The sequence below is a fragment of the Mus pahari genome, chromosome 12 (genome assembly GCF_900095145.1).
Source record: "Mus pahari chromosome 12, PAHARI_EIJ_v1.1, whole genome shotgun sequence".
Classification (NCBI taxonomy): Eukaryota; Metazoa; Chordata; class Mammalia; order Rodentia; family Muridae; genus Mus; species Mus pahari.
The window spans coordinates 14,229,273-14,250,197 of record NC_034601.1 but is presented as its reverse complement, the minus strand read 5'-3'; the positions used below and the strand labels follow the sequence as shown (position 1 = coordinate 14,250,197).

The window sequence follows — 20,925 nt, the reverse complement described above, 5'->3', positions numbered from 1 at the left end:
TCTCGAAAAACCAAAAAAAAAAGAAAAGAAAAGTGTTATTATTAGCTGGACAGAGTAAGACACAGTGTAACCCCAACCCTCGGAAGGCTGGTCTAAGGCTTGGCATAGCCTGCACTACATATAGAGCCCTAGCCTGCAATACACACAGAGCTCCTGTGGAGAAACAGTAAAACAACAAAATGAGCTTTAAGTTTTTCCAAATAAGACAATGACAAAAGATATTTAAACAAAATTAAAACTAGGTAAACATATTTAAACAAATTCTTGGCCCTAAAACAAATGGTTGGCAAATGAAAGCACAGGGTTTTTGGTCCCTGTCACAAAGGAAGAAGCACTATAATAAAACGCCACTGTATGCTACCAGAATGGCTAAAATGGAAAAGCTGACACTAATTCCTGGAAAATATGTGAAGCAGCAGAAGCAACCACACTCTGTAATGGGATTATAAAGTCGCACAACCACTTTGAAAAAAAGTTTGGTCATTTCTTTAAAAACAGTCCCAACCTGGAAACAACCCAGACCTCCATCAACAGCTGAATAAATAGCCGTATATATCCACACAGTGGAACCCACCGCACACTCTACTGTAAAGGGTAGGAAGGGACGACACACGCCTCAACGGGAATGGATCTCAAAATACTCAGACAGAGTAAACACTCGGATTCTATTTATATAAAATTCTAGGAAATGCTAGCTGACCTACTGGGAATCTAGGGAAGGGAAGTGTAGAGAAGGGGGAGGGGAGATGCATACAAAGGAGCAGGAGGAAACTCTGAGGACAATAAGCCCACTGTACTTAAGACACTGGGGTATTAGACCAGGGGTTGAAAATTATCAAGCCGTTAAATGACTTATAATATGTTCAGTTTATTGTATATAAATACATTTTGATTTTCTAAAACTTAACAATTAAAACAAAAATAAGAACTATATATAGGTATATACACACACATATACATAAATATGGGCAAGAGAGATGGCTCAGTGATTAAGCTCTTCTAGCAGAAGACCTGGGTTGGGTTCCTAGCACCCACATAGTGGTTCACAGTCACCTATAATTCCATCTCTAGGGGATCTGATACCTTCTTCTGACTTCTGCAGGCACCAGGCACACATGTGGTGGATACAACACATGCAAATGAAGCACCATACACATAAAAATAAAATAATTATAAATAATTTTAAAAACATACCGCAAAACACCCTCTATGATGCACAAACAGTAAACAAGCAGAAAAGAATGCTCACTAATAGTCATTAGAGAGATGCAAATTAAACCAAAACCCAGACCAGTAACTACTGAGTAGCTAAAAGTTAGATAAGACAACAGATAAAACCAAGTGCTGCCAACATGGTCCCCACTAAAACCCAGGTTTCTGGAGAAGGCACAGCATGACAACACTCTGAAAAGTGGCAATTTCTTAAAAGTGAATATGAACCAAAGTATTACCTAGCAGCTCCATTTCTAGGGTCTTAGGAGAGATGAAAACTTAAGGGCAAACAAAAGTCTATATACATACAAATGTTTAGTTTCATTCATAGTCTCTCTACACAGAAAATAATGCAAATGACTCTCCTCAGACGAATGTGCTACAATGAGGAACAAGCTACTGACAAATCCAACAGTGTGGATTAATTTCCAGCAAATTAGTGTTAAGTAGCCGGGCGTGGTGGCACACGCCTTTAATTCCAGCACTTGGGAGGCAGAGGCAGGCAGATTTCTGAGTTCGAGGCCAGCCTGGTCTACAGAGTGAGTTCTAGGACAGCCAGGGCTATACAGAGAAACCCTGTCTCGTAAAACAAAAAATTAGTGTAAGTAAAAGGATATGTGATATACTGTTCTGTTCATGTAATTTTGTGTCTATTAATTTATTCATGTAATTATTAACATTTATGGAATGCTCCGGAGCAGTCTGGAAAAGACAGACGTGGAGCTAGGGAGGAGAGATTGGTGGCCACTAGGGTCAGAGGAGAATTAGGGCCTCATTATCAACAGACTGTTGAGGGGATGAGTTTTCTGCAGCCTGACACTGCTGTAGTCATGTTAAACCTCACTGGTCACAAACACTTCTACTACTACTAAAGTATCTGTGAGTCCATGCTGAGCAAAGTTTGATGGAAGCCACGCATGGAGGTACACACTGAGACCCCAGCACTTGGGTGACTGTCGCAAGAGGATTACAGGCCAGCCTGGGGTGCACTACCAGACCCTGGGGCTGATCTCCCACACAGGGTCCCACCTGATGTATGCTCTGACTATGCAGTGACTCCCTTCCTTAGAGTGCAGGATGAAGAGAGCAACTGCAGTGGAGAAGCCTGAGGAATGCCACCTCTATCAGCCACCAAGGTCAGCATTGGCAGTGAGGAGGCACAGGGATGACACACACCAATGATTTTATGTAAACATATAGGCACTTTATCTTTGTATTTTTCCTCCCTAAACCCAGGGCCTTAGTGTGATCATGAGGCAAACAACTGATAAATCAACTGAGGAGTGTTCTCCAATGTGCCAGCCAGACGATGGCGCCTCATAACTGCCAAGGTTATCAACAATACAAAGGGTAAAGGGCTGGGGGCGGGGGGGGGGGGGGACAGGCTCAGCAGTTAAAAGCATTGGCTGCTCTTCCAGAGGTCCTGCGTTCAATTCCCAGCAAACACGTGGTGGCTCACAGCCATCTGTAATGGGATCTGATTTCCAGTTCTGGTGTTCATGGTAACAGATCATTCATGTACATAAAAAGAAAAAAGAAGTATAAAAGACTGTCAAGAGTCAGTAGGCTGAGGAGACACGAGAAAAGGTGCAAGGAGAGGTCCTAGGATGGAGGAGGATATTAGGTTCATGTCAAGAGTCTGCACTCAGCCTGGATTTCAGTCCTTGGTGGTGCCTTAGATCTCAATGTGAGAGAGCTCTCTTTTGTGTGCACTGACATGCTGGGCCCTGCTCACCTGGCCATCCTCTGGAAGGCTATATTCAAATAAAACATACTATACAATGTATGTAGAGTAATTTTCTTGTACTTTAGTTAATGGCATTTAACTTGCCTCTACTATATGACAAAAACTCAATTCTTGTTCAGACATTTCTAGCTTTTGAGCAATCCCTAATTCTGCTCAAGGTCACTATAACAGACTTTGTTGTGTTTATTTCATTTTGTTTATGAGACAGAGTCTCACCATGTGTTTGTTGTTGTTTTTAAGCCAAGACATTTCTATGTAGCCCTGGCTGTCCTGGAACTCACTATGTATACCAGGCCAATCTCTTATTCACAGAGCTCACCCTACCTTTGCCTCTTAAGTGCTGGGATTAAAGCTGTGTGCCATCACGCTTGGATATTTGTTTTATCTTAGGTATATTTGTGTTTGCCCCCATGTATGTATGTGTACCACATGTACTCAGTGCCCATGGAGGCCTTAAGAGGGCATCAGGACCCCTGGAACCAGAGCCAGGAATGTGCTGGGAACTAAACCCAGGTCTTCTGCAAGAGCAGCAAGTGCTCTTACCACCAAGCCATCTCCTAGCCCCACAAGGCACTTTCTTTGCATACAACACAGTATGCCAGGCATGACAGGGGATACACATGGAGTGCAGGGCCTCCTCTCACCTCCTGCTTACCCAGTGCCTTCCAGGCTGTACCTAGAACAAGGAAGGCAATGCCGGACAGTTCTAATCTGAACAGAGGACTCTGATGGGAGAATTTAGTGGCAGCCAGTTCAACAGGCTTTCTTTTCTCCATGGAGCTGTACTGCAGCTGCAGCTGCAGCTGCAGCCTTGAGCTGTCCAGCCAGAGGACTGGCATGTTGTTCAGTGCTTCTTTGGCTTAAAACCCAGGCACCCAGAACTGAGCACAACCCTCTGTATCTGTGAAGTGCAGGGTGATCAACATAAGGTAGGTTCCACACAGCCCAGAGATCAGCCTCCAATACCTTTTCAGTCATGAGTTAGACAGCCCACTGCAAGATACACTTTAGTGGCCTTGACTGAGCCCAAGATAAGAGTGGAAGCTGCCTACAGAGCCACCTCAAACGAGAGACCTCAAGGCTTCTGAGAGGTGGTCCTGCCATAAATAACACTGGGAAGATGGCGCTTTCCAAAGAGGGATGGCCTGCCTCCATGTGCTGCAGCAAAGCTGTGCTCCCTGTCCCATAAAGAACTGGACACACTCCCAGGCAGGGTTCATGTGCTGGCAGCTCTGGCATCCAGAGACCTGGGTCTCTACTACAACAGATGCTGCAGCTCAGCCCAGGAAGGACCCCAGGAGGCTGAACCTGCCCCAGCCACATCCCTTGTCCATGCCCATGCAGCCCCTCCCTGCCCCAAGTGCGCGGGAAGCAGGTCTGCAGAAGTAACTCAAGCTGCACAAAGAAACCATTCCTGGAATGGGGCTCCATTTGGAGACTCAGAGTCAAAGGCGCACTTCATTGCTACTTTCCAAATCCCAAGCATTGTCAGGGCCTTTCCTCTTTGAAGCCTCGCTGAGTGATTGAAGCGTCTACTTTCTGAGGGGCAGATAGCACTGGGCCAGTAATCTGACTCTAAGCCACGGGATAAAGGTAGTTTGTTTCCTCTCAGCCTGTCTGTCAACACCTCCTCAGTAATTAGCCCTAATTATTACAAAGGGCCAGCCTCCCATTCGGTTATTAAATCAGAATTGGTATCATGGCCGGGCATCTGTCAACGCCCCAACTGGCGACCTTCGATTCATTGAATCCTCTGTCAGTCTCCGCCTTGGGAAGTACCCAGGCAGGCAGGGAGGCAGTAGCTTCAAAGCTACAGAACCCAGGAAGCATTCTGGGGCAGTAGGGAGGCAAAAGGATGGCAGGAAGATAAGGAAAACAACAGAGAAAGTGGGTGCCTGTAACCCAGTGCCAACGTGGGAACTGGCACCTTCCCCAGGGCCTGGAGGGCACACTCCAACCACTGTCTCACCTTGCTTACCACCGTCAATCTGTGAATGTGTAGACAGGTGCTCTTTCCCGAGAAGGGCAAGATACCCCAGGCCAACACTGGGACATCTTCCATGAGAAAGACAGGCAGGCTGCAGTGTTGGCAGAAAGCTTGGCCTGAGGGCCAGGGAAGCCCTTAACTAGATTGTGTGGTTGCACAGATGATCTCCATGCTGAGCTGACACTGTATTCCCGAAAGTAGTGAGCAGGCATGACTAGCCCTGCAGCCTGAGCCAGAGCCTTGACTTCTCCCCAGGAGAAAGAGGTTGCTGCTCTTTCTATGACTGAAACCAACCACTTGCCAATCACTGCCAAGTTCTGAGGTGGTGCTGCCCCAACAGGACTAGCATGGCTTTACTTCCCTTGGGGCAGTGTCCAGTCCCGGTCCTCCATACCTCCTGGCTACTTGTCCCACCAGGTCTCATTGCCCACTCCCAAATGACCCCAATGACTTAGAGGGGTGACAGAGACCAGCTACAGTGCCAGTTTCTCAACAGGCCTGCCCTGCTGGAGAGACAGCCAGTGTGATAGAGCTAGGAAGTAAGCAGACCATCTCGGCCCTCCTGCCAGCCCACACTCTCTCCCAGCAGTGCCACCATCAAGTCCCGTCAAATCCTCACGGCTAATAACTGTCACAGTGGCAAGGCCGGGCTGATGGAGTAGTAGGTGTAGGTCCCAGGAGATAAGTACATGAGGAATTTGTCACCCTTGCTTTCTAGAAGTCTCTCAGTTGGAGCATGTGAGGCACAGAGTACTGGTCAACCCTGCCTCTAAAGGCTTCCATCACTGACTGAGCTAAGAGCTAATGCCAGGATAGAATTCCTGAGCTGCAGGGCAGACAGGGGTTTTCCCAGAACAGGCTCCACAAGCTGCACCCAAGGATATCTATCCACCGCTTAGGAAAGGCCTAAGGAGCCTAAGCAGTGTCAGGAAGGATACCTGCTCTGAAGCACTTACGGGCAGAGATGGGAACCCAGCCAACACCAGGCCTTTCTGTGTCTCAACACATGGAAATTCCTGCTTCTCTACAGGAAGTGTGATCATCCTTTGTGTTAGAACCAGCTCTAGAGACCAGTAATCAAGGCCCCTTGGAGACAGTATCCTTAGCCATGGTGGTGGGGACACTGTCCAGCAGCCCCAGATATCCGGGCCCCTGCACCGTACAGTCACAAAGGACAGACCGTGGTAAGGGTAGAAGTCAGATGTCCCTTTCCATCTGCCTGGTAGCTCACTCACCAACAGAATGTGACAAATATACAAGCCTTCGAGAGCTATGGCTCTTAGCTTGCTGGCCTCAACCACCCACAGGGCCCTCCGGTGCTCGGTGCCTGCTAGGGAGGACACTGTGGCTCAAGAAACAACTATGGTAGCTCATGGCTGCTACTGTCCTGGAGAGCAGACTAGAGAGCAGGTTGCCCAGATACAGTGATCCCAGGACGTGAGATACAAGCACTGCCAGAGCTGGGTGAGTGGCACCCCAGAGCCCGCTACACTTTCCTCTCTCCCTGGGAACTTATGTGGTTTTAAAATTAGCCAATGTGAGGAAGAAGGTGCAGGCGGACATTTCTCTATCACAAAGTCAAGACTTCTTATAAAACCAGCTAAGGATAGACTGTACCAGAGTGGAGTCGGAGAGCAGTGAGTGGCTGAGGCCGGACCCAGTTTGTGCTCCATGGAAAAGGGAGAAACAGAATCCTCTGTCAGTCAGGATACAACAGGCTGTATTCTGGCATGTGCGTGCACACACACACACACACACACACACCCCTACCTCGGTGGCCTCACACATGAAAAATTTATTGCTTGCTCAGATTACACTGCCATTATGGTTGTCAGAGTCTCTGTCCATCACAGGCCTTGACAGCAGACCCTCCCTTATCCCAGTCACACTAACAAGGAGACTCCAGGCTTAATGTCAAAGGCAACACATGAGACTTTAGGAAAACAGGACAATGCCTTTGAACCCTCATGTAGGGAAAAAATTTCTTAAATAATAAATGAAACAAGCTCATGTACAGAACAGCTAAGAACAGCCTACTCAGGGTAGAGACTAGAAATTCCACACCTCAGCACTGGCCCCAAGACCAAGGCCCCAAGGGGCCCTGCAAACAGTACAAAGGGTTGCCCACAGCACTGCTGAAAGCCGTGCCAAGCCCAGAGTCTTTCCCTCGTTGCCTACAGATCAGGATGTAGCTCTCAACTACTTTAGCTACTGTTCCACTGCCACCATGCTCCCCACCATGATGAAAATGGACTAAACCTCTGAAACTTTAAGAAAGCCCCCAGTTAAATGTTTTCTTTTAAACAGTTGCGTTGGTCCTAGTGTACCTTCACAGCAACAGAACAGTGACTAAGACACCAGCCCACATGAGGAGGACCTTTGTACCTCAGGTGCAGATGTGGCTTCCTTTGGCATCAATTGACTGTGTAGAACTTGCAGATGGGGACCTATTGGTGTTTCTGAGACACAGCACCAAGCAGAGCACACCTACTCCATTCCAAGACACGAGGATGAACAGCAAATGGCAGGTGTCCACTCAGGTTACAGAGATTTTTAAGTTCTAGCTGATGCTGACAGAGCTGTAAGAATGGCCGTTGTACTCGTCCAGTCCCTGCAGTCGGCTCTTTAACTCTTCTAGTTTTGTTGTTCATAATGTGATGACAGAGAGTCCTAGGGGCTTAGGCCTCTGCCAGGGTGTAGTGCGTATCAGCCTCATCCTCCTGACCAGCCAGTGAGGACAAACGGAAAGCATTTTATATCCCCACCAACTGCATGAGGGAGCCCACCCGCCATAGCCTTTGTAATTCTGGACATGCAAAACTTAAAATCTTAGAAATGCTCTGCAAAGCACATGTGTTAGAGGACTAGTCCCCATCTTGGCTTCGCTAGGAGGTGGTAGAACCTTGGGTGGGGTCTCAGGGAAGGTTTCAAGTCACAGGTGTGCCCTTGAAGGGGATTCTGGGAGCTCTGCCCCTTTCACCTTCTCATTCTAGACATGAGGTGAATGGTTTTACTACATGTTGCCACCATGATGAACTACCAAGGCAGTTGTGACCCCGAAATAGTGATCCCAAACCTTTCCTCTTCACAAACTGATTACCTCAACACTTATTACAACAGGAAGCTAAGCAGGGCGTGGTGGCGCACGCCTTTAATCCCAGCACTTGGGAGGCAGGGGCAGGCAAATTTCTGAGTTCAAGACCAGCCTGGTCTACAAAGTGAGTTCCAGGACAGCCAGGGCTATACAGAGAAACCCTGCCTCGAAAAATCAAAAAAACAAAAACAAAAACAAAACAAAAAACAAACAATAGGAAGCTAATAAGCATTTTTATGGCCTTAAAAAAAAAGTCATCTTTAATCCATCTGGAGTGTGTGCTGTACTGATGTAGGCACTCTGCTCCACGACATTCCAGAAAGCCAATCAGTTATCAAGTGGTTTTATTGACATTCATTTGAAACACCACCAATGATGAACCAAATTTTCAACAAATTTTCAACAAATATGGTTCTAAATGGTTTGTCTCACTGTTGTTTCTCTCTATTCTAATATCCAAGTACTTCAAAAATTGTAGCGTTACACAGCACTCCGACATCTCTGAGGAGTTTATTGCTGGTACTTTCTGGTTTCCTTTTAAAAACCTTTTGATAAGGCCCATGGCCTACTGTCTAGAGATGAGAAGTCAGGGAAGTTAGCAGTATACACTAATCAAAGGCATGCCTGTCACTGTGGACAGGAGAGTCCTCTTCTTGGTCATCATTCCTAGTGGAAACCTGGGTAAATGACCCCAGACCCTGCACACAGGCCTAATCTGATACAGCCTTCTCTTGGAGGAATAGATCACCTGGGTCACTGCTGGTGGAAGCTCGATGCTATTTATACTGTTGCTGATGTTACTAGAAACAAACTACTTTGTTTTGTTTTGTTTAAATTTTTATTTCATGTGCATTAGTGTTTTACCTGCATGTATATCTATGTAAGGGTGTTGGAGCCTCTAGAACTGGAATTACAGAAGTTGTGAGCTGCCATGTGCTGGGAATTGAACTCAGAACCTCTGGAAGAGCAGCCAGTGCTCTTAACCGCTGAGCCATCTCTCCAGTACTGAGATAAGCTATTTTATAATGGTCTAGAAGACAACAATCCTATCTTTTGTTCCACCTACAGTTACCCAGAGGCAGACAACCTGGTCACTGCAACTACAAGGCTTCCTTTCCTCAGAACTCAACACAGTAAGTAGACTTCTAAAGAGGACCCAGATTCATCTTCTAGGTCACCTAGACTCTGCTGAGTGCTCTCAAGCCTGTCAACTGTAGACACCATGCACTAGGCCTTCAGACATATGGCAGACCATTACCCAAGCCTCAAGAGATGTCCCAAGAAGATCAGGGTCAGTAGGAGTGATGGCAATTTCAAGTAGAGGGGAAGACAGATGCATGAGGAGCCAGCAATACAGCAAGAGCCAGTGAGTAATTAGACAAGTCTTCCCAGAGAGCCATCCCAGGGTCCACTACCAGAGTCTGAGGCAGGCCCAGCCACATTCAATTAAAGAATTAAGAGAGCAGTCCATTCTAGCCATGAGCAGCTGGGCAAACTGGAATAGAAGCCTAGTGCTCTACAAGATCATTTCTGTTAGCAACATTCCTAGCTGTTTTATGTACACAGGGCCTGTGCTTTGAAATAATTCACAAATAAACCACCTGGACTCAAAACATCTCTTAGTAAGTAAACAATGCAACAACCTGTTCCAGTTCTCACCAGATGTTTGCTCATCATGGCCTCTCCTAAAGTAGCCAGCTGTATTTTTCAATCTATGATTCTACTAAACGTCTAGGAAGGTTTCCTCTTGTTGCTTCCACAACGGTAAAACTGAAAGAGTGGTGCTCACGTCTAAGCACTTCCAAGTAGGCACATGCTGTGTACTGAGCATCGGTGTCCTGTCCTCAGATCAATTTGGCTCAAAGGAGCCTGCGTGCTCAGCTCAGTAAAAACTCACCCGTGTGCAGAACTGGTCTTTCTTCATTCCAATCCCAGGCCTCATATTCCCATCTGCTACCTGCTCTTCTCTTTACCTAAGCTCTCAGAAGTCAGATCCCAAGGCCACCCAACACCTGGCACTCCTTCCCCTTCTAGCCCCAGCTCTTCTGACCAGACCCTCTCACCAGGGGCTCCACTGGGAACCACCACTGCACACCTGTGACACTCAGCTGGGCTCTGCTGACAGAATGAGTACAGAATTTCTGTTCACAAAACAAGACTCTGTCAGCAGCCACCATACACTCAGCAGTTAAGTCAACTCGTGTTTATTGAGATCAGCAATGCTTCCAGGAACACATATCTATCTATGCCAGAACCCTGACAAAGAGCTCAATCTGCTCGAGTGTGTGTGTGTGTGTGTGTGTGTGCACGCGCACACACGCGTGCTCTGTAAAGCAGGGGTAGGGTAGGAGCTTTTTTCAGCATAACAAGGTATAGTGAGAACGTAACCCTGCACAAAGGGCAACTAGAGCTGAACCTAGCAAGAGGCTTAGATCCTACCCGCCTGCACTCAAACCTCCCAGCTGCCCAGGGCTTCAAATAAGCCACAGGAAGTAGGGTTCTCAGCTGAGATGTCATCGTATCCCTCAGAAGGATGAATATGTTTGCCGCTGCACTGCTTACAAGAAATGAAATCCACCAAAGTGTACAGTGACAGGTGAGTTTGGTTTTTTGTTTTTTTGTTTTTTTTTTAAAAAAGGCAATATATATTATTGAACCATTAAAAATAAAAATCCAAAACCAAAAACAAACAAAAAAATTCCAAGCAACATGGAACCAAAGGCACTGTTAAGTGAGTTAAACAGGTAGAGACACAAATGCCACGTGCATCTGTATGTGAAAGCTGTCAAAGTTGATCTGATGGAAGCAAAGGGCAGAGAGTGGTAACAAGACAGAAAAGACCTGGAAGAGACAGGAATGTTAGATAGCTTCCACCACACAGTGTGTAAGAGTTGGCAATAACGTAGTTCATCTTTTATAAGGAACCATGAGAAGAATGTAAATACCATCCCATACACAGAAATGATCAACATTTAAGAAAAGGAAATGGTAATTACCAGATAGATCATTATACATCTATATATCCAATCATACTATACTCCATAGACATACCATTTTAAAGAAAGAAGAAGATTTAGTTCCAGCACTCAGAAGGCAGAGGGTTGAGAGTTCAATGCCAGTCTCTTATATATCAAGTTCCAAACCAGGAAAGACTACATAGTGAAACACTGTCTCAAAAACAAAACAAAACAAAACAGCCAACCCAACCAAAATATTTTAAAAAAGAGCACTGGCTTCCTTCAAACAGCCTTCTTTCCATTGTAGCCTAGCATCAGAAAACACCGAGAAGAGGGCAGGGGCAGAGAAACACCAAGGTTATATGTGGGGGCTGCATCTGGACACAGTGCTAAAAATAATCTGATGGCGGCTGATCTATAGAGCCTTTCCTGTAAAACTGGCCAGGTAAAACAGCATGTCCAAGTGTGGGCAGGAACTCAGCTAGGAGCCCAACACAAGCCCACATCCCAGTAGGAGCAGGGAGAGCTCATGTGCCTTTCTGTCTGGCTAGCCAGCCACAGGAGTCATCTGTAGACAGCACTGTCCTGTCTGGGAGCTGGGGGACTCCCTCACTATGCACAGCACTTCATCTCAAAGGGTACTGCTGTACATCTAGAGCACGCTCAGAACACAGATATAAGGAGTAGTCAACAGGATGGGTCTTGTGGGGTCTCTGGGACACTGTTCACCCACCACGGGATACCTAGCTACAACTCTCAGTCTCCTTGTTTTTGAATTCTTCTCTGCTTTCTGAGGGTCTAAGTTCCCCAGGAAAGCTGATTCTAGCTTCCAAGAAGAGGAGTTAACAGATTTTAAAGGTACTGAGACAAGTTTGGGGGCTGCCCCCTTTAGATGGGAGGCAAGCTGGCCTCACAGCATTACAATAAAGACTAAATGCAAAACTGAACTGGGTCAGGGACTCTCGGGGTCCAGGGGAGCTCTCCTTAGCCAGGTACTCCTGGATATAGGGTTAGACCTCAACCAAGCAGGGTTTGGAGGGAGCAGCTAAGGCAGGCCTCAGTACCCATACTGAGTGCTAGAGCTTCTGAGACCTAACTAAGTACTGCCTTACTGTGGGCGGCTGGGGGCCACTGGTGGCCGGCTTGATGTGGAAGGCAGGAGATAGTGGTATGGTACTCAACAAAACTGTTTTGAATAACTTCTTTGAGATCCTGGCAGAAGAGTTCATAATCAGGCAAGGTACCTATTACAGTAGGGAGCGAGCCAGGGCAAAGCCAGGCCTATCAGTCAACTGAGGTTCTCACAGACAGAGCTGAGATTGTCCTAATAGTGTTCAAAGTGGAAGACATATAATCACCAAGCTGAGCCAAAAAAGCAGTCTAGTAGTCATGGAGAGCCATCAGAGGTTCCAGGTTGGAGCCAGGAACCCAGTGGAAGTCTGTCCTGAGTGGCCAAGGGTCTGTTATGCATCCAGCTGGAAAGCTCCTTTCTGCAGGCTTACTGGCAGAAGAATCATTAATTGTTCTGTTCTGCTCCACGGTGGTGCATACACACGTGGGGTTCCCACAGTAGGGCCTCTCAATCCAGGAATCCGCCAAGGGATCATGTTGTGAAGTACCATCCATCTGCTGCCAAGGGCGTGCATTGGTGAAACTGGCTGCCATCTGAACAGGGTTGCCAGGGCTCTGCCAATGGCACCTGCCATGAAGCCTGCCAGGAACAAAGGAAGGACGTGCCCACAGAAGACCTGGTGTGGACAGAAGAGGCAGGCACAGCACAACAGGCCAAGGAGCAGCTGGGCAGGTTGTGGCAGACTGCCATTCCAAGTAAATGTTGAGGACCAGGGGAGCTGAGGCAGTAAGAGTCGAGGGACTGTCAGATGCAGGCCATCATCCAAGGAAATCTGTCCAAAAACAAGGTAGGGAAGAGCAGGGACCAGGCTCAACCATCACCACTGACTGGCAGGAGGAGGCAGCCAGCAGAAAACCCTTAGGGACCTGACTAGCTGCTTGGAATTGGGGGAGGAACCAGAGGCTGACCCTGGAGTTTGGAAACAGACAAATGCTGCCTACAACTTCCAAGGTGTAATTGACAGATGCTGTCAATCCTAGAAGGGACCACATCAGGGAATGTTGGGGCAACAACAGCAGCAACTGTCATTTGTCCCATTTGTGCTGAATGCTGACCACACACCACCCACAAATTGGGTACTATTATCACTGCCAAGAAGAACGGCAAAGTGATGTGTATGCAGTCACACACCAACTAGTAAATGATAGCAGAGGAGCAGAACCTGGCTGCCGAGACAAGCTTAGCCACAGATCACTTTGAAGCTTACGAACTACCCTTCTACTACTTCAGAGTGGAGTGAGTGGGCTCTGGCTGCCTCAGCACTGACTGTAAACTGCTAAGAACAGAGCACACCAAAACACCCCTGCACACACAGCACCAGGCACCCCTGGCAGACAGAGGCATTACAAAACTGTCTGGCTTATCTGTTTCCTCCTGCTCCCAGCATTTCCAGAGAGACCACCTGCAGGCAAAGCTACCCAATCCTGAACACTTGTCCCTCATCCTCGTCCCAAGCACCCTCACCTCCACAAGTGAAATTCTGATTCCACTTGGAGGCCTCCTCCTGTGACCACCAGTGCACGGGCAGAGCCATCTGTATTCCAAGCTATGGTCACCAGAGGCCAGGCAAGGAAGGAGGACAAGGAACCTTCCTGGGCTCTCACGCTCTGCTCCAGTCTCTCTAGGGAGGGAAGCCCACCACTTGGAGAGCTCCTCTCAGCTCTCTTCATCCCTACACACCTAGCCCAATTCTCCACAAGCTCTCTCCTAGGAGAAGCACCAAGTTCTGCATATGTCTTCACACCTGGTTTTCCATGTGTTTACTCCAAACCCTAAGTCGGTTTCTCCAAAAAGGTACAGCAAGGTTCATCTTTCTACCAACACCTCCAAACTGGCTTGCAACACTCAGCTGTCAGCACCACCAGCACCCACTTCTTCCACCCAAGCATCTTAGAACACCTCAGGTAGACCCCTTGACTCACACTTGAAAGCTCAGCCCTTGACCTGGGATTCCCACCATAATCATCAGCCAGGATCCAGTCTCTCAGTGAGTAGTTCCCACAAGCCAGGCTCCACTCCCCAAAGCTAGGCTGCCCACAAACACCGTGTTGCATGCCCAGAGGCCATGTGCCACCAGGGCCTCTTGCCCCAACTGCGAACCTTAGACGTTATCTGCCTACTCACCTGCTTACCTCAGTGCTCCTGACAACCTAGGAAGAGAAGAGCCCCTTACCCTGCGCGAGCAGTCAACTTCTGCTTCTTCCTTACTGAGCAAGTCACTAAGTTTTTGAGCTTCAGGATCATCCCAGGCCGCCCTCTGCGTGCCTGTCTGTTGAACTCTCTCGCTTCTCTCCGCCTTCCCTGCCTGGCACTAGGTAATTTCCTTTTCCCGGGCTGGACAACAAACTACAAGAAGACGCAGGGCCGCGGCGCACCGTAATCTTCCTCCGAAGACCGGGCAATACCTAATACCCTTGCTGAGTTCTCTGCTCCCGAGACCCAGGAGACCCAGGAACAGAACATGCCCAAAGCCAACATGTGAGTGGAGGACAGACTACCTGCACCGCCCGCACGCCAGAAACGCCATGCAGGACATTCAGATCTTAAGCTCCGGGACAACCAAGTCCACCTACCTAAGACTGCGCCAGGAGGGGCCGCCAGGGTCAGAGGATCCGCTGGGGAACACCAGGCAGAGGGGCGTACTTCCGAGGGCAGGATCCCACCGCCACCTGCAAAGGGAAGAGCGAGATCAGGTGAGCGGGGGCGGGACTCTTCAAGACAGGGCCCCCACGCCGGCGCCCCACCTCGCGCCTCCACACAGACCCCCGCCACCGAGATCGGAGCCTGACGCAGCGGGACCCCAGGGTCTAGCGGCCACCTCGTCGGCCACGCCCCCTCGGCGTGCGCGGCCACCCCCGACGTACCGGCTCTGGCGCTCCGCACGCCCCAAGTTAGCCTTCCCACGGGGCTGCGCGCGCACGCTCGGCCCGCCGCGCCTGCGCCGTAAACAGCGGGGGCCTCGGTCTCTCAGAGGGCCACACCGCGCCAGCGCGACGGCGCGGAGGCTGATGGGAGCGCGCTCCGTACTAAGCGGGAGAGGCCCCGTGCGCAGGTGCTGGGTGGTCCTGGGTCCCACGGGAGCAGGCAGGAGGGCGGTTCTCACGCGTTGCCAGACCTGGAGGACTGCCCAGGGCCGGCGTGGGTCGAAAGGCTAAGGGCGTCATCAGGCCTCCGATACTGAGTGGCTGCTTCAGGCTTGGGGAGTATCTCTCCCTGAGTGGCAAGTGTCGTGTGTGTGTGTGTGTGTGTGTGTGTGTGTGTGTGTGTGTGTGTGTGTATGTATGTCTTGTCCCTCCATCTCTCCCTGAGTGGCAAGTGTGTGTGTGTGTGTGTGTGTGTGTGTGTCTTGTCCCTTGCAGCTGCAGACAAGCAGGCTAGCGCGCTGCGCAGCACTGTCACTTTGGAGAGGCCAGGAAATGAGCCTGTGTGCCCCTCACATACATATGCATGGCTTGTCCCTGTAGCTCCTCTGTGTTCTTGTAGTGTCATCCATCCCACTACCCGGACATGTGTTTAGATGGGCCTTGGACCAGGAACGGAAGGCTTTGCTGCATCCCTTCTGAAAGCAAGCACACACATGACACACCACCTCCCTGGTTTCCCTGCTCTGGTGACTCCTTTCATGAAAGATCTCCGAAATGTTATCTGCATTTACACCCAAACTCACTGGCTTTGATCCTTGAAACGGGAATCAAAGATCACATTGTACCTTCCAAGGGTCTGTGGGCCTTTCAGTAGCCTGGCCAAAAGCAATAAAAGTGGCAACCAGCCAGGAAACACCTCCTTGAAGTGTGAATGAAACTTGGCTTTTTTTTTTTTTTCAGTTGTATCTTTCCTAATTGACCTGATAATTTAAACTTCCTCCCTTAAGGGAAGGGTTGTTTCTGTGAATTCATCACTCTCAGGCCCAAGCAGCTTGAGCCAGTTAACAGTGAACAGCAGGCTTGTACAAAAGACTACCCAACTAAACCCCTCCTATATAGGCCTTTTTCCAAATTGCCTTTTGGGTTTTATTTTAAGGCATCACCTCAAATATCCACGACAAAAGTTAACGTAATAACCATTGTAAAGCATACAGTGCAGTAGTAATATTAGTAAATGACTTCTCAAGGCTGTGCAACTATTGTCACCATGTCCAGAACTATTTCATCACACTAGAACTTATCCATTAAACCCTGAGCTCCCACCATTTGGAGTCTGAATTTGACTGTGTACCCCGTGTAACTGGTGCTCACGAAATGCCATTTGTGAATGTTTTTTTTTTTTTTTTTTTTTTTTNGTTTTTCGAGACAGGGTTTCTCTGTGTAGCCCTGGCTGTCCTGGAACTCACTCTGTAGACCAGGCTGGCCTCGAACTCAGAAATTCGCCTGCCTCTGCCTCCCGAGTGCTGGGATTAAAGGCGTGCGCCACCACGCTCGGCCTGTGAATGTATTTAAGTTCATATATTTTCAAGGTTCGTCCATGCTGTAGCATGTACCTGAATTGCCTTCTTATTAAGTGCTGACTGAGAGACTGGAGAGACGGCGCTCGCTGACTGCTCCTGCATAGAACCTCAGTCTGTTTGCCAGCACCTACACTGTGGCTCACAGATATCTGTAACTCCACTTCCAAGGTATGACCTTTTCTAGTTTCTGGGCACTAAGCACATACACGACTTACATGCAAACAGAAGCACTCATCCATATAAAAATAAACATTCTTTTAAGCCAGTCTTTAATCCAGAACTCAGGAGGCAGAGGCAAGTAGATTTCTATGAATTCCAGACCAGCCTGGTCTATATACTCGGGCATCTGTATCAAAACCACCTGTAGTGGCTATTCCTGGTTGTCAACTTGACTATATCTGGAATGAACTATAATCCAGAATTGGAAGGCTCACCAGTGACCCTAATCTGAAGGCTGGGAGATAGAAGTTTCTGACCTGGATCTTGGCATGGAGATCTTGAGGCATAGTGGCTATGGATTCCAGAAGATTAAGACAGGGAGACCTCTGAGTTCAGGGTCATCTGGGATTAAAGGTGTGTGCCACATCCCTCTCCCTCTCTCTCCCCTCCCCTTCCTCCTCCCCCTCTCCCTCTCCCCTTCGCCTGCTAGATCCTTGGATTTCCATTCACAGCTGCTACTGACCATGGTTGGGAATTGGACTGCAGAATGTAAGTCATCAATAAATCCCTTTACTATATAGAGACTACCCATAAGTTCTGTGACTCTAGAGAATCCTGAAAATACACCACCCAAAAATAAACAAAGGCTAATTGATCCCTCTCATGAGTGTCTGCATTTCCTTTGCCCATCATCCCTCATGACACTGAACTGTTTGTACTGATGGCCATTGTGGGATAATAGTGCTGTAGGGTCACTGGTCACCGTGCCTTAGGGTTTCTATTGCTTTGATGAAACACCATGACCAACAAGTAAGTTGGGGAGGAAAGAGTTTATTTGTCCTACACTTTCAGATCTTCGTCTATCATTGGAGGAAGTCAGGACTACAACTCAAACTGGGCAGGAACCTGGAGGTAGGAGCTGCCGCAGAGGCCACGAAGGCTTACTGGTTGCTCCTTGCTTGCTCAGGGTGCTTTCTTATAGAACCCAGAACCGACAGCCAAAGTATGACACCATCTATAATGGGCTGGACCCTCCCTCATTAATCACTGAATAGGAAAATACCCTACAGGCCTGCCTACAGCCTGATCTTATGGAGGCATTTTCTCAATTAAGGTTCCCTCCTCTCAGGTGAATTTAGTTTATGTCAAGTTGGCATAAAACTAGCCAGGACACATTGTAAAAGATGTTTGAGTCCCTGGTTTTAATTTATTTAAAAAAAAAAAAAAAAAAAAAAAGCAGGGGGTGGGGAAGGGCTGGGGAGATGGCTCAATGGTTAACAGCACTGACTGCTCTTCCAGAGATCCTGAGTTCAATTCCCAGAAAACACATGGTTGCTCACAAACATCTGTAATGGGATCTGATGCCCTCTTCTGGTGTGTCTGAAGAGAGCAATGGTGTACTCATATACATAAATAAATAGATCTTTAAAAAAAGATTTATTTAATGTATGTGAGCATTCTATCTGCATCTATGTCTACATACCAGAAGAGGGCATCAGACCCCATTATAGATGGTGTGAGCCACTATGTGGTTACTGGGAATTGAACTCAGGACTTCTAGAAGAAGATGGCCACATCATTATCTGTTGCCGTCAGTGGTGCACAAGTCTTCCAATACCTCCACAACCTGCCAACAAGTAGCTATGCTCTGGGTTTGTCATGCAGATATTCAGTTTTTCAGAACTATTCATTAAAGATATTGTCCCTTCTCTGTCTTGTCACCAAAGTCATTGGTGGGGTTAGAGAAGTGGCTCAGTGGTTAAGAGCACTTGTTGCTTTCACACAGGACCCAAGTTCAGTTCCTTCCTTCCTTCCTCCCTCCCTCCCTCCCTCCCTCTCCCCACACTCTCTCTTCCATACCCCCCTTCTTCCTTACTGAGACAGACAGCCTCATTCTGTAGCCTACATTGGCAGCTAATGTATGTTGCCCCTTGCCAAACAGTCTCTACCACAGCTGGTTGAACGTGTCAATGCAGAATCCACAAGCACTGAAGACTATGTGGGGTGTCTGTATATCAACCTATGTACATATCACACACATACATTATTTAGCATATCAAAGAGGAACTGGCTGCCCGGTTCTCCCTGCATCCCACAGTCTCTACCAGTTATAGGATGTGGGTGTGGCTTGTATACCACTTTCCTCTACCCTAATTCTCCAGCCCAGGAGCTGGGATGTCCTTCCCCCACGGGCTCTTCCCCTCCCCTCTGTCCTTCATGGACTCTCCAGATGTCCCTGCCTCTGGCTATGCTCTTCCCTTTTATCTGCTGTAAACGCCCTCCTCCTCCATACCTAGGAGCAGTCATGTCCCTTTTTATTTATTTATTTTTCCAACACCTCCTTGTAATAGTGTTTTCTCTTTCATAAGTGAAGTTGAAAATCTTTCAAATATTCAACACTTCATTGATTTTCTTCAGACTTTAACATTTTAAAATGTCATGTGTTAATTGGGGGAATGGTGTTTGCTACAGTGCATGTGTGGAGGTCAGAAGACAACGTATGGGAGTTGGTTCTCTTCTTCCACCATGTAAGTTCCAGAGATTGAACTCAGGTCCTCAGACTTGGCCACAATCACCTAGATCCCAGATCTGCTGCACCATCTCATCAGCACCACACTTAAGACCATGCTGGCTTGGGCCGGGCGTGGTGGCACATGCCTTTAATCCCAGCACTCGGGAGGCAGAGGCAGGCGGATTTCTGAGTTCGAGGCCAGCCTGGTCTACAAAGTGAGTTCCAGGACAGCCAGGGCTATACAGAGAAACCCTGTCTCGAAAAACCAAAAAAAAAAAAAAATACCATGCTGGCTTTTCTACACAATGTCTCATATAGACCTGGCAGGGCTTCAACTCTTGTATGGCTGAGGATGAGCTTCTGATCCTCCTGATCCGCCTCTGGGAGGCTGAGGTAAACAGCTGTGTGCCATTATGCTCAGGTTCAGTATACGGGGTGCTAGGGTCAAACCCAAGGTTTCGTGGACGCTAGGCAAACATTCTACCAACTGAGCCACATACCCAGCCTTGCTTCCTATACCATTGATGTCCACTTTTTCAAAAGAAGATTTATTTATTTTATGTATGTAAGTACACTGTAGCTGTCTTCAGACACACCAGAAGAGGGCTTCAGTTTCCATTACAGATGATTATGAGTCACCATGTGGTTGCTGGGAATTGAACTCAGGACCTTTGGAAGAATAGCCTGGGGCTGGTGAGATGGCTCAGTGGGTAAGAGCACCCAACCGCTCTTCCGAAGGTCCGGAGTTCAAATCCCAGCAACCACATGATGGCTCACAACCATCTGTAACAAGATCTGACTCCTTCTGGAGTGTCTGAAGACAGCTACAGTGTACTCTTAACCACTTCGCCACCCCTATAACCCTGATGTCTACTTTTATTTTCATCTTCTAAATACTCTGAATTTCTGCCATCCTCTGGAAATACTTAGGTAACAGCATGTAGATGGTTCTTCTCAACAGCAGTATTTATGATGGTATTTACTCCTCCTGCATGTCTCCTTCTCCTCTCTGATCCTGACATGGGTGCTTGCTGCACTGCTGTCTTAGTCAGTGTTCTATTGCTGTGACCATGACCATGACACCATGACCAGGGCAACTATTATGAAGGAAAACATTTAATCAGAGCTAGCTTACAGTTTTAGAGGTTTAGTCCATGGTCATCATGGCAGGAAGCATGGTAGCATACGGACAGACAAGGTACTGGAGCAGTAGTTGAGAGTTCAATATCTAGATTCACAGGCAGCAGGAAGAGAGAGACTCTGGTCCTGGCTTGAGCTAAAACTTCAAAACTCACCTCCAGTGACACACTTCCTCCTACAAGGCCACACCCACTCCACAAGGCCACACCCATTCCCACAAGGCCATACCTCCTAATGTTTCTCAAGTAGTACTACTCCCTGGTGACTAGGCATTCAGATACATGAGTATATTCTTATTCAAACCACCACAGTTACACAAACTGATTCCAAACTTCTGGCTTCAAGAAATCTTTCCATTTCAGTTTCCTGAGTAGCTAGGACTGTAGGCACATTCTGCCAAACCTGACTTGAACAGATATTTAAGGTCTAAAGTTTCCTCTAACAGCTGTTAAGAAATACCAACAGGCCGGGCATGGTGGCACACGCCTTTAATCCCAGCACTCGGGAGGTAGAGGCAGGCGGATTTCTGAGTTTGAGGTCA

The 20,925-nt window shown here is 47.9% G+C and overlaps 1 protein-coding gene across 3 annotated transcripts in view; it reads right to left on the bottom strand.

The window, feature by feature from the left end:
• The window catches only part of Gnb1l (G protein subunit beta 1 like), an 80,547-nt gene extending 65,414 nt beyond the window's left edge, over positions 1-15,133 (bottom strand). Inside the window, exons 1-2 of one of the 3 annotated variants that reach the window (XM_021209519.1) lie at positions 14,994-15,133; positions 14,703-14,798 (exon numbers count right to left, since the gene is read on the bottom strand). The gene's annotated coding sequence lies outside the window, so the exon portion shown is untranslated. Of the gene's footprint in view, positions 1-14,702; positions 14,799-14,892; positions 14,962-14,993 lie in introns of those variants that run through there. The other 2 variants (XM_021209517.1, XM_029544810.1) reach the window with 2 other exon arrangements.
• Between the last annotated feature and the right edge of the window lie 5,792 nt (positions 15,134-20,925).